Genomic DNA, 14,720 nt, shown 5'->3' on the forward strand with positions numbered 1-14,720 from the left:
AAAAGTTACAGATAAAAAGATTTATTAAAATTAGTTCAGACAGATGTCAGTATTGCACTTACTAATAAAAATCTAGTTATCCACAACTGAAATTACATTTGCCAAAATACAAGTTAGAACAATGGCAACCTTTTAAAAACCATGACCACCAATATGCATTTTTGGATGCTTCTTTTAGTAGATGATTTAAGTTCTTGTAGCCTTGACTTAAAATATGGAATCTTCCATCCAACGTTAACAACAAACAATACAATCAGATAATTATGGTAGGTCAAGCTTTCAAACATGAAAAGTAAATAGGTTATGAAAACAGAAAACGATTATTTCAAGACTGCAATAGTTGTAGCAAATCAATTCTTTTTTACTGCTACTTATTTAATAAATGACTGACATGATAGTTCTAAAGAAATCAATTCTAAAGTCCTCTCAAAAAGACGTAAGGGAAAATTTGAGGATGGAAAGAGTCTTTGTTCAGAAGTTCATAGATTGAGTGAACATTCACCCGCTGAGTGAAATAAATGCTTAAATATAGCTCAAAAGACAAATTCTTCCATTTCAGCAGTGAACTGGAAGTAAGTTTACAGGTTTCTGAGCAATGAGATTGCAAAGTAACACAATTCTCAAAATAAAAGGTTCCCTGAAAAGGGAGAAATGTCCCTCTGAAGGCACTTACAAACCTTTATACCTGGCTTTTGGTATTCCTTTAAATACCAGATGATTTGAAGTATGTAATTCATCATACTACCAAACCTGTACTTCCATAGCTAAAATCATATTTTTGTACTCTTTAAACAACATACTTGCAAAGATTTCTTGGAATAGGGTCATTTCTGACACAGAACATGAATATCAAAACCAGTCAATGACTCACAATCTAAACATTCACAAACAAGGAAAATATTTATTAGCTCAACTACATGCATGTGAATTATGCTGATGTGCTCAAACAGAACTAACTACACAAGAACAGGCATGGCTTTTCCCCTCTTTACTTGCTTGTAACTCATGGTGAAATCCCCCATATTGATGGTTATTTTCTCCTCTGAATCCATGTGCAACTATTTTTCAGTATATGGTCCTTTACCAAGTTACCACAGACAATTTTTAAAAGAAGTTCGATTAATACACAGAAAACCACTCACATCTCATCTTATTTTCACCTGCGTGCCCGGCAAGATTGGAGAGCAGATCCTCCTGGAAGCTATGCTAAGGCACATGGAAAATAAGGAGGTGAGTGGTGACAGCCAACATAGCTTCACTTAGGGCAAATCATGCCTGATTAATCTAGTGGCTTTCTATGATGGGGTTACTGCACTGGTGGATAAGGGAAGAGCAACCGATGTCATCTACCTGGACTTGAGCAAAGCATTTGACACTGTCCTGCACAACATCCTTGTCTCCAAATTGGAGACATGGATTTGATGGATAGACCACTTAGTAGATAAGGAATTGGCTGGACGGTCGCACTCAAAGAGTTGCAGTCAATGGTTCGATGTCGAACTGGAAGCCACCACACGAGTGGTGTCCCTCAACGGTCCATTCTGGGACCAGCACTATTCAACATCTTCATCAATGGCATAGGCAGTGGGATTGAACTCACCTTCAGTGAGTTTGCAGATGATACTTACTCTTTTATCATCTGTCAAAGTAAAATTGCTTTAAAATACTATAAACATTTAAATTATGGGAATTTAAAAACATTGCAAAACCTATACCACAGCTTTGGAATAACATTGGCAACTTGTTTTCATTCATAATTGCCATAAATTACTATAAACTAAAAGCATTTCATTAAAATGATCATTTTTCTTTTAATTCTCGTTTTTTTCCCCACACAAATCCTTTCGGAAGACATTAAATAATGCTTTTAACGTAATCTGATACAGAATGTTAGATCACTAGAATGTAGAGACGTCTGACAAGACTATATACTTACTTGTAGGTAGACCTCTGACTTCTGTTAATTCACATAAACTCTATGAATGTAAATATTTGTTGCTGTTGACCAAGCTACTTCTGCATTTCCTGCTATCTTCAAGTCAGGGCTGGAGAGCTTGCCCAGCCACCTGAATATGTGTAGACACTTCAAGCACACAAGGAGAGATAGTTGGAGGAATCATAAATTAAAAAGGAACATAGAAACTGCAGCTCCAAGAACGACCAGACTTTTGGTCACCTCTACATTCCTCTCTCATAACCATGACTTATTTTGTCTTTCCATTATGCATTAACATTTTATAACCCTGACTTAAGCGATTTCCTTCCTGCATATTAAGTCTTGGACAAAAAAAAAAAAAAGACATTTTATTCACTTCTGTAACAGAGAGCATGTTTACAACCACCATGGCTTCACCAAGGGCAAGTCTTGGCTGACCAATGTAGTGGCTTTCTATGTTAGAATGATTGCATCAGTGGACAAGGGAAAAGCAACTGATGTCATCTATCTGGACTTCTGCAGAGCTTTTGACATTGTCCCCCACAACATCATTCTCTCTAAATTGGGGAGATATGGACTTGATGGGTGAACTGTTTGGTGGACAAGCAACTGGTTAAATGGTTGCAGCCAGAGGGTAGTGGTCAATGACTCAATGTCCAGATGGAGATAAGTGACAAGTGGTGTCTCTCAGGAGTCTGTACTGGGACCGGTGCTGTTTAACATTTTCATCGACTTCGACAGCAACATCGAGTGCAGCGTCAGCAAGTCTGCAGACAACACCAAGCTGAGAGGTGCAGTTGACACACCAGAAGGACGGGATGCCATCCAGAGGGACCTGGACAAGCTTGAGAAGAGGGCCTGTGTGAACCTCATGAGGTTCAACAAGGCTAAGTGCAAGGTCCTGCATCTGGGTCAGGGAGACCCCTGCTGTCAATACAGGCTGGGGGATGAGGGGATTGAAAGCAGCCCTGCTGAGAAGGACTTGAGGGTACTGGTAGATGAAAAGCTGGACATGAGCCACCAATGTGTGCTGGCAGCCCAGGAGGCCAGCCGTATCCTGGGCTGCATCAGGAGAAGTGTGGCCAGCAGGTCGAGGGAGGGCATTCTGCCCCTCTACTCCGCTCTGGTGAGACCCCACCTGGAGTCCTGCATCCAACTCTGGAGCCCCCAGCACAAGGAGGACATGGACCTGCTGGAGCAGGGACAGAGCGGGGCCACAAAGATGATCCGAGGGCAGGAGCACTTCTCCTGTGAGGCAAGGCTGAGACAGTTGCGGCTGTTCAGCCTGGAGAAGAGAAGGCTGGGGGGAGACCTCATAGCAGCCTTTCGGTACCTGAAGGGGGCCTATAGGAAAGGTGGGGAAAATCTTTTCAGCAGGGATTGTTGCGACAGGACAAGGAGTAATGGCTTTAAACTAAGAGAGGGTAGATTTAGACTAGATATAAGGAAGGAATTTTTTACCATGAGGGTGGTGAAACACTAGAACGGGTTGCCCAGAGAAGTAGTGGAGGCTCCATCCCTGGAAACATTCAAGGCCAGGTCGGATGGAGCTCTGAGCAACCTGGTCTAGTTGAAGATGTCCCTGCCCACTGCAGGGGGATCGGGCTAGGTGACCTCTAAAGTTCCCTTCCAACCCAAAGCATTCTTTGAATCTGTGAGAGAGCGCACAAGAGGCATTTGTACAGTCTCAACATTTATCTACATATTGAAACCTAGCTACGGTTTTAACAGAGCCTTCTCTACTTAAAATGAGGAATGCCATAGACTCTTAGGTAAATCAAAGGTGCTTTATAGCACAGAAGACAAGAATTCAATGATGCCCACAGCGAACTCATTCTATTAAAAAAATACACCAATTTAGAGTTTCATATAGAAATCAAAAAATTTTTAAACATAACCTGAAGATTCAGCCAATTACAAGCCTCAGATTCCCAACTGTTTTCAAAACTAGCTCTCTCACATTCAAGCCACAGACAGCCTCAGAATGGTGTATGTTATGAAAATACATTCGATGAATACATTCCGTGACAATAGCAGCACAATAAAGGTTTGGATTTTCCAATTTTGGGTAATTTTAAAAAACTCATGAAAAGTGCCCTCATCAGTTAAGCAGACACCATTGCTTCCACATGCCAAGTAACAGAAAGGAACTTTTAAATAATTTTTGGTTGCAGTTGGCTTTTTGACTTTTTCCTCACAGCTGCAACGAAACACAGCAATTTTACAATGTTATAATAGTCCATGGTGATACCGTCTAATCTGAGTCAGAAAACAAAAATCCGTTCTTCCTAACACAGTAGTTTCAAACCTTATTTGGAACTTAAGTAACAAAAGTCTTTCAGGCCATCCTCAGTCTCAGCACTAAAATTGTATTATTCTCAGTCAGGAAAAGGACTACAATATTTCATCTCTCAAATGAGACAAGGAGCTATTCAATATATGTTCCCCAGTGGCAGATACAGCTATCACATTCTCACCAAATGACAATTTCTATAGCTCATTTTACTAATCCTACAGCTCAGACTATACAGATATAAAATATAGAGGTGATGTAGATACGGGAAGGAACAACTGTAACTCTTGATACAGATCATCAAAGCTGTTACAGACAGATTAGACTACTTATTTGTTTATTTATTAAAACAGAGAAACCGAATTAAGTCGCATAATAAGACTTCATCTTGTAACAGACATACAAACTAAAATTATAATGTAATGTGGTTTATATTTCATTTTCCTCTGTGCTGCCCTTACAGACATACCTGCTGAGATATGCAAATCTTTGGTTTCAGACCCATTCTCCCGTCTCCCTCCAAGCTTTCAATATCTTTCACTGCAGTTCGCATGCACACAAACTACACTGTGCATATCATTAAAATACACAAGTAGTAAGGCCAGACGATTTTTTCACTGATATTTTTTCAACATTGGCAGCAGCAAACTCCAACACCTGCAATACTTTGAGTCCCACTTGCAATGCACACCAAAAAGCAAAATATATTTTCTTAAACTGAAGTTGGGATACATGTTAATTTTTGCTTTCTACTGCAGATGGAAATCTAAGTATTACCATACATTATTAAGGATGTAATTGATTACATGTAGGCCATAAAAAGTGGACAGGAATGCTGAAGAGGTGCCTCACAACCAGTTCTTTTCATGCTTCCAAAATTTCAAGTAAGAAGGGCAGGTCCTGATGTAACCTTAACCCTAGTTAAACTATTTTCTGCTGATTAGCTTTACTGTCTAGCCCAGAACAGTTAATTTTATATCAGCTAGATACAAACTTGAAGAAAATCAATTATTAATTTCTCTCTCCTTCAGCAGTAGAAAACCTTAATTAGAATAAAATCCCGAAAATTTGAGATCATCAAAGCCTTTTTAATCATCTCCTTCACTTTAAATTATTTCACTTAGTGTATGTCATTAAGACTTCAAGGATAAAGATCATAAGCCGATATTTTGAAAACTTCATTTTTTTATACTAGAATCTTATTGGTTTATCTGTCTGTTCTCTTCCTTTCCCCCTTCCTGCAACCCACATTGGTGTGCAAGAATGAGAACTGTTTAAAATATACCCTGTTGATTCCCAACAGGCACAAATACTTGCAACCAGTAACTACAGCCTGTTCCCTTCCCATGTCCTGAATGAACTAAGCTGACCTGTGGGAATGGAGTTCCTGCTGATGGATGCCACAGACACTTGCTGAACCATTATGCTTCAGAACACCAAAACCTGAGATTTTAAGTCATTTACATATCAGATCACCAAGAATTTGCTCAATGTCTCTCCCAAGTCACAATTTTTTGAGAAACTTAATATAAAACAAAACATTTTGGCTCTCAGATTCAGTTTCATTAAGTTAATGTTGTGGTTTAGCCCTGGCCAGCAACAAAGGACCACAGCGGTCACTCAATCGCCCCTCCATCAGCTGGGGTGGGGAGAAGAATGGGAAGAAAACAACAAAACTCGTGGGTTGGGTAAGGGCAGCCTAACAGAATGGCAAAGGAAGTGAACAGTAGCAACAACAATACTGATAAGAACAAGGGAATACACAGAGACAACGCTCACCACCTGAAGCCCAGCGTGCTCCAGAGCTGCCCCATGACTCATCTCACCCCACCAGGTCCCCCACTCAGCACCGAGCATGACAGCACACGGTATCAAATACCCTGTTTGGCCAGATTGGGTCAGCCGTCCAGCTGTGTCACCTCCTGGCTTCTTGTGAAAACGAATCCTATCCCAGCTGAACCCAGGACAGTTAAAGACAAAACAACAACAACAACAACAAAATTAAGAAACACAAGTTGAACATTTTGTCAGTAAAACCAACAATAATGAACAACATCTTTTGTGACCTGGACAGGCTGGAAAGTTGGGCAGAGAGGAACCTGATGAGGTTCAACAAGGGCAAATGCAGGGTCCTGCACCTGGGGAGGAACAACCCCATGCACCAGTACAGGCTTGGGGCGAACCTGCTGGAGAGCAGCTCTGTGGAGAGGGACCTGGGTGTCCTGGTGGATGACAGGTTGACCATGGGCCAGCAGTGTGCCCTGCTTACCAAGAAGGCCAATGGCATCCTGGGGTGCATTAGGAGGAGTGTGACTAGCAGGTCGAGGGAGGTTCTCCTTCCCCTCTACTCTGCCCTAGTGAGGCCCCATCTGGAGTACTCTGTCCAGTTCTGGGCTCCCCAGTTCAAGAAAGATGAGGAGCTACTGGAGAGAGTCCAGCAGAGGGCTACCAGGATGGTGAGGGGACTGGAGCATCTCTCCTACGAGGAGAGGCTGAGGGAGCTGGGCTTGTTTAGCCTGAAGAAGAGAAGGCTGCGAGGGGACCTAATAAATGCTTATAAATATCTGAAGGGTGGGTGTCAGGAGGACGGGGCCAGACTCTTTTCAGTGGTGCCCAGAAACAGGATAAGGGGCAATGGGCACAAACTGAAGCATAGGAAGTTCCGTCTGAACTTCTTCAGTCTAAGGGTGATGGAGCACTCGAACAGGCTGCCCAGGGAGGTGGTGGAGTCTCCTTCTCTGGAGATATTCAAGACCCGCCTGGACAAGGTCCTGTGCAGCCTGCTGTAGGTGACTGCTTCGGCAGGGGGGTTGGACTAGGTGACTCACAGAGGTCCCTTCCAATCCCGAACATTCTGTGATTCTGTGATGAATAGAGTGTTCCTTTAAAAATGAGCTTCCATTCAGCAGTAAAAAGTCTTAGATTCCTTTTCCTTATTTAATGCAATACAGGTCCTTAAAGTTACCTTTATTCAATATTTTAAATGGAATATCAATGTTTCCTGAAAGTGATTATATCAGTTTGTTGCATTAAGATACTATAAATGTAAACAGATAAAGTTAACATTAAAAAAAGATATATACGCCCAGGGGTGTTTTTGTTTGTTTTTTTCATGTAAGGCTATGCATTTGCTTACCTAAGCAGCAGAGAACACTGCTTTGTACTAATGTGGTTAATAATTCCAAAATAACTGTATCCAAATTGACAAAAAATCTTGGAAAGAAAGCAAATTACAGCCACATTTTAAATAGATCGATCTTTTTCCGTCTTCACTTATCCGTAACATTTATAATATATACTTGTTCTTTAATTTTCCCTTTGATTGAAGTGAACCTCTTTTGAAAATTAAGTACTTCCAACATTAATTAAACCTGCAGTTAGTCACTATATCAGCTCATTTGCACATGGAACTGCAGCTTAAAACAATAATTGAACCTCTCTGAACTAGCACACTGGATTAGAGGGCATCCACATTTAAAAAGCCATCACTGGCAATGTTCGGTAGACATTTTTTTGTTTTTTCTCAAAGGAAAATTCAAAATACTGCATTATTATGACTGTGGCACAGAAGAACGTTTGGGTTGAGGATCTGATACTTCTTTAGAAAAATTAGATATCCCAGTACAAGTCACAAAACCGGGTTCCCAAGCAGCAACATTTCTATCACAGGTATGCTTCAACAGCTCACGTCTTCAAAACCAAGTCTGTGTTTTAACTCAGCTTTAGGATAAAACATACAAAGAACAAAGCACAAGACAACAGTTCACTGGATCTCAGCCCAATATGAATACATACTTTAAATATTAATCCACCAGAAAAAAAGAATATACAGAGTAGTGAAGCTGTGGTTCTAACGTAGGAAAAAAATTTAAAAAAAAACCAACCCAAAACCTCACAAGTCTTCCTTCAACTTCACGATCATTTTTGTGTGACATGATCACTTTAACACCTTTGAAAGTACTCAATCATAGTGCTTACATAATAATTGAGTACAATGTAGATTTTCTCTTCTAACGTTTTTGTAAATAATGAAACAACTGAAAGAAAGGCTATTGAGTAAAGTGGTAGGGTTTGAAAAAGGTGTTTTGAAAACAGTGAAACTGAAGTCAAGAAAAGATTTGGAAATGGCAGGCATTTTTAAAATAACAGCATTTAAAGAATTTTTTAAAAATCTAGCTAAGTAATAAAACATGATTTATAAGAAATTATTGTTACAGCTTGAAAATATTCAACTGGGGTCTATTTTAAAGGCTTAAGCAAGCTTTTATGCATAGGAACAAAAACTTCAGGGAAAACATTTGTCAAAAAAACCTGGAGTAAATTAAACTTTGGTTATTCAATGTAGAAATGCCATGGGGTGGAGGAAGAACGAGTCAAGAGTTTACGGGTAAAATTAAGGGACAGGCTCATATGGGTGACACTGCTGTGGGTGTTTACTACAGGCCACCTGACCAGGAACAGGAAGGCGATGAGGCCTTCTACAGACAGCTGAAAGTAGCCTCATGATCACAGGCCCTGGTTCTAATGGGGGACTTCAACCACCCTCATATCTGCTGGGAATGCAACACAGCTAGGCCCCAATGGGATGCACCCATAAGAGCTGAGGGAGCTGGCAGATATAATTGCTGAGCCACTCTCCATCATCTTTGAAAGGTCCTGGAAATAGGAGAAGTTAGCCTGAGGACTGCAGGAAAGCAAATGTCATTCTAATCTTCAAAAGAGGAAAGAAAGAGGACCCAGGGAACCACAGTCTGGTCAGCCTCACCTACATCCCAGGAAAGGTGATGGAGCAACTCCTTCTGGATGTCATCTCTAAGAAAGTGGAGGAAAAGAAGGTTATAAGGAGTAGTCAACACAGATTCACCAAGGGGAAATCATGCTTGACCAATCTGATAGCCTTCTATTATGGCATGACCAGCTGGGTAGATGAGGGGAGAGCAGTGAATGTTGTCTACCCTGACTTCAGCAAGGCTTTTGACACTATCTCCCATAACATCCTCCTAGGGAAGCTCAGGAAGTGTGGGCTACATGAGTGGACAGTGAGGTGGATTGAGAACTGGCTGAATGGCAGAACTCAGAGGGCTGTCATCAGCGGCACTGAGTCTAGTTGGAGGCCTGTAACCAGTGGTGTCCCTCAGGGGTCAGTACTGGGCCCAGTCTTGTTTAACTTCTTCATCAATGACCTGGATGAAGGGACAGAGTGTACCCTCAGCAAGTTTGCTGACGACACAAAATTGGGAGGAGTGGTGGATACACCAGAAGGCTGTGCTGCCATTCAGCAAGACCTGGACAGGCTGGAGAGTTGGGCAGAGAGGAATCTGATCAAGTTCAACAAGGGCAAGTGCAGGGTCCTGCACCTGGGGAGGAACAACCCCAGGCACCAGTACAGGCTTGAGGCAGACCTGCTGGAGAGCAGGTCTGCGGAGAGGGACCTGGGTGTGCTGGTGGACGACAGGTTGACCATGAGCCAGCAATGTGCCCTGGCTGCCAAGAAGGCCAATGGCATCCTGGGGTGCATTAAAAGGAGGCTGGCCAGCAGGTCGAGGGAGGTTCTCCTTCCCCTCTACACTGCCCTATTGAGGCCCCATCTGGAGTTCTGTGCCCAAGCCTGGGCTCCCCAGTTCAAGAAAGATGAGGAGCTACTGAAGAGAGTCCAGCAGAGGGCTACAAGGATGGTGAGGGGACTGGAACGTCTCTCCTACGAAGAGAGGCTGAGGGAGCTGGGCTTGTTCAGCCTGAAGAAGAAAAGACTGCCGAGTTGGCAGTGTTCCTCTCATTGCAGCGTTATTAGAACCCGCTTTTTCAGCCCTCTTCAAAGCTTTATCTGACATGGAAAGAGAAGAAATACAAACTAAAATTGAAGAGACCATGCACATTTATGTTCAGCACCAACACACTGGCAGCGCTACCCCAGAAGAAAAAAAAGAGAGCAGACAGGAGGTGCTTCCAGCCCTTTTTCCCTTTTTTTTCCCCTTTTCTTAACCATTTATTTCCTTTCACAGCAAACTACAGAAGGAGTAACCACTCCAGTGCTTGTGAAAAGGAAATACTCCCAAGAAAAACCTTAGGGTATGCTTAGAATTTATGCAACATACTGAAAAAAATATTTACTGTCCATTTTCAGATTATCTTGTATAATTCAGAACATTTTTTACATGTTTTTGTCACTATAAAAGCAAAATATTGGCAGAGAGAGATCTCTTCTGCTATCCTGTCTTTCCTATCTCCAATGTGCAAGGGGGATAAGCTATCCTTAACTGATCTGTAACCTCTATCAACAGAAATTGTAATTTTGTGGCCTGATTTTTCTTCTTATCAAGAAAAAAAGCAAGAATTAATTTCTCAGTCATTCTGCATTTTAATATATGAGGTATCTATCTACCAAATGTCTTAGGCATACATATGCCATAAACAGATACTGATGTGTAAAAATATCTTTAATGTATCTGTAGTTTTTAAACAACTCTTATTTTACATTGCCTGGCTGGGATATTGAGGGGATGGGAAAGGAAGTACATTGAGATAAGATGCTCACTAGATTCTCTGTTCTATTACCATGAAATCAAAATTTCCGCACAAGTCACAAATAACATTCTTCATATGCAAGCTACTCAGAAAATGTTTTTACGTTCACATATACTACAACACCCATCATTTTCAGAATTCCATAATTATCATTTAGCACTGACCTTATCCTTGTACATTCTCCCATTTTATTCACAGACTCACAGAAGAATTTAGGCTGGAGGGTACTTCTGAAGGGACATGCTTAATAAATTTTGTCAGAACATCTACTTGTTGCTATCAAAACCGATACTACCACGTTACTTTTTTTTTTTAAGAAAACAGTAGAAACTACCTCACTCTCTGAAAACAACCATTTGCAAAGAATTATTCACCTTGGTATACAGACAAGCAACTTTGCTTTCAATAATTATTGTAATAGGTTTCACGGTCGTAAAAGAGATGGTCTAAAAGCTGTAGCTGTAGTAGGAACAGTAATAGTAAGTGTACTTTCTTAAGACCTATAAGCTTTGTGGAACAAGATCAGACATTAGTTGCTGGGCGGCCTTCTGAGGGGCATGCTTCCACATGAGGGGTCATATGATACATACAGAAGACTGAAGGGGTTTTAGAGGAAGACTACAGTACATCATATCAAGTTCATGTTTGTATGGACTGAAGCATGATGACTGTTATAAATAGAACCAATACCTGTTGACATAGAACAGCTCTTTCCAGAGATTGTCCTCAGACCTTCCTTTACGTCCTATTTTTCAACTCATTAAAGGTCATTTGCAAGAGACGGGTCAAGACCTCAAATTCAAATAACTCCTAAAAAGCCTTCTAAAGAGTTCACGATCTTGGCTCTATGAGTTCCATTTTTAGCTCATTTCTTCCTTGATCATCTGTTTCCAATGATTCACTACTAATTGGCTCAGGCTGTAAGATTAGACACTGGACACTATTTTCAGTTTCCTGAATCAGTCTAAAATGCTATGCTAGCAGCCCCAGTCTTCAAGAAACTGACTGTGTGTCCCATTTCCAGATGGACGTAAGTAGGAACAAAAAAATATTTCCATTTATTTCTACTTCGTGTATGTACCAAACATACACAGGCAAAATATGAGACATTCTTTTAACTGAGACATAAATAATTATAAGGGTCTCAGAAAATGTTGCTCTTCTTTAAGTGTTGGTGAGAAAGAAGAATGAAAATTGGTTTGTTAAGCTAAGATGAAACATCCTGTCCCCTCATCAGTGAAGAATTCACGAAACTGATGACAAACATGACTTCAGCAAGGCTTTTGACACTGTCTCCCATAACATCCTCCTAGGGAAGCTCAGGAAGTGTGGGCTACATGAGTGGACAGTGAGGTGGATTGAGAACTGGCTGAATGGCAGAACTCAGAGGGCTGTCATAAGCGGCACTGAGTCTAGTTGGAGGCCGGTAACTAGTGGTGTCCCTCAGGGGTCAGTACTGGGCCCAGTCTTGTTTAACTTCTTCATCAATGACCTGGATGAAGGGACAGAGTGTACCCTCAGCAAGTTTACTGGCAACACAAAATTGGGAGGAGTGGTGGATACACCGGAAGGCTGTGCTGCCATTCAGCAAGACCTGGACAGTCTGGAGAGTTGGGCAGAGAGGAACCTGATGAGGTTCAACAAGGGCAAGTGCAGGGTCCTGCACCTGGGGAGGAACAATCCCATGCACCAGTACAGGCTTGGGGCGAACCTGCTGGAGAGCAGCTCAGCTGACAGACACCTGGGTGTCCTGTGGATGACAGTTTAATCATGAGCCAGCAGTGTGCCCTGCTTACCAAGAAGGCCAATGGCATCCTGGGGTGCATTAAGAGGAGTGTGGCTAGCAGGTTGAGGGAGGTTCTCCTTCCCCTCTACTCTGCCCTAGTGAGGCCCCATCTGGAGTACTCTGTCCAGTTCTGGGCTCCCCAGTTCAAGAAAGATGAGGAGCTACTGGAGAGAGTCCAGCGGAGAGCTACCAGGATGGTGAGAAGACTGGGACATCTCTCCTACGAGGAGAGGCTGAGGGAGCTGGGCTTGTTCAGCCTGAAGAAGAGAAGGCTGCGAGGAGACCTAACAAATGCTTATAAATATCTCAAGGGTGGGTGTGAGGAGGATGGGGCCAAGCTCTTTTCAGTGGTGCCCAGTGACAGGACAAGGGGCAATGGCACAAACTGAAGCACAGGAAGTTCCGTCTGAACATGAGGAAGAACTTCTTCCCTCTGAGGGTGACGGAGCACTGGAACAGGCTGCCCAGGGAGGTTGTGGAGTCTCCTTCTCTGGAGATATTCAAGACCCGCCTGGACAAGGTCCTGTGCAGCCTGCTGTAGGCGACCCTGCTTTGGCAGGGTGGTTGGACTAGATGATCCACAGCAGTCCCTTCCAAACCCCACCATTCTGTGATGTAATAACATAGCTTTGTTCCATCTCAGTCTGTGGCTTCACCGGGATTTCTTCTGCAGCAATACTGGCCAAACCAGCAATGCTTCGAGCTATTGTGTAGTCCTGAAATTACTTTGGCATGGTTACACTGAAGCAAATAAAATAAGAAACAAAAGCCACCCAAATATCCTACAGAAACCACTCCTCCCTTTTTTTACTGTGTTACTTCTCATCCAGAGCAACTACTTGATTTGCCTTAAAGCATGGCTATGCAAAGAGCTGTGTCAAGACAGTCAAAACCAGGAATAAATGTGTAGGACACAGGGGGTGCTTAAGCAGCACTGCTGCTAAAAATGAATCTAATCTCAGACCACGATGTTTTTTTCATACGGTCCTACAGCCGCCCGTAGGACCTGCACTGATGTGGAATATGTGCAATCATAGAATGAAGCAAAGGAACTCATCTGACTGAGAAAGTCTTAGGTAAATCCACATATAGCTGGCTCCACTGTGCACAGTTTGTCTTGCAACTATAAGTGCTTTTGACAACACAGCACACACAGCAAGATGAGAAAGAAGAATGGGAATATGTCAGCCACCGCTGTTGCTAAAAATTCCTTCTCGTATGAGATTACACCCTCAGGTGAACTTCCATGCATTAACTGTTCCCTACAACTGAAAGGAAAAAAACTTACCATCTCTGCCTCCCGCACCGTGATTCTATTTTAAATTTCCACTTTAAGATTATTAATGGCCACTTTGTATCTATTAGTCCTTGTCATGGTTTAAAAGCAGGGAGTCAATAAACTGAGTGACAGATGCTCTCTATTTACCCCCACCCTCCCACCAGAGGAAGGGAAAAGGAGGAAAAGGGAGAGAGACTTACAAATTGAATACAAAAAGTTTTACCAGTAACACTAATAATACTAATAATATTAAGAGAAATAATGCAAAATACACAAAACTGACACTGAGTTTCCCGAAGCTGGGTGCCGGGCGCTGGCATCCCGCCAGCAGCTGCCGGGCAGCACCAGGAAGTGCCAGACTGGCCTCGGCAGTAGACGGGGACTGGACTCAGGAATGCACGGATCGGAATCTGTATCAGAATCATAGGTAGAACAACAAGCAGGATCCTCTTCAGAAGGCAGCCATGGATGAAGAAGAGCGAGACCCTCATGACCCCCCAGCTTTAAACTGAGCATGACGTGCATGGCACGGAACACCGCGTTGGTCACCTGTCCGCCCCTCCCCGCAAGTGTGACCCTTTGCGACTCTTCACTTGGGAGACCTAAGAGATCTGTCGGTGACCTTGGCTGCTACAGTGACAATTATACACAGGGGCCTTTTTCAGCACTCCTTTCCTACCGTTAACTCAGTGTAACTACAAACATTAGGTGTTATCAGCTTTGGAGCGGACAGCATCTGTAAAATACACAGCCAGCTTCAGAAAAATGCAGTTAGAACTTAGCTGTAAGGAAGATTCACTAAAAGAGGATCAGTTCTGCTTTAACCAAAACGAGGATGGTCCTGCTAACAAAACTGACCTTACATGTTATTTCCTCCAATCTCTTTCTCACAAATTTTGGC

At 42.4% G+C, this 14,720-nt stretch overlaps 1 protein-coding gene across 8 annotated transcripts in view; it reads right to left on the minus strand.

The window, feature by feature from the left end:
* The window catches only part of CASK (calcium/calmodulin dependent serine protein kinase), a 227,804-nt gene that overhangs the window by 165,031 nt on the left and 48,053 nt on the right, over nucleotides 1-14,720 (minus strand). The gene's annotated exons all lie outside the window — the stretch shown is intronic.

Source organism: Opisthocomus hoazin, chromosome 1, assembly GCF_030867145.1.
Source record: "Opisthocomus hoazin isolate bOpiHoa1 chromosome 1, bOpiHoa1.hap1, whole genome shotgun sequence".
NCBI lineage: Eukaryota > Metazoa > Chordata > Aves > Opisthocomiformes > Opisthocomidae > Opisthocomus > Opisthocomus hoazin.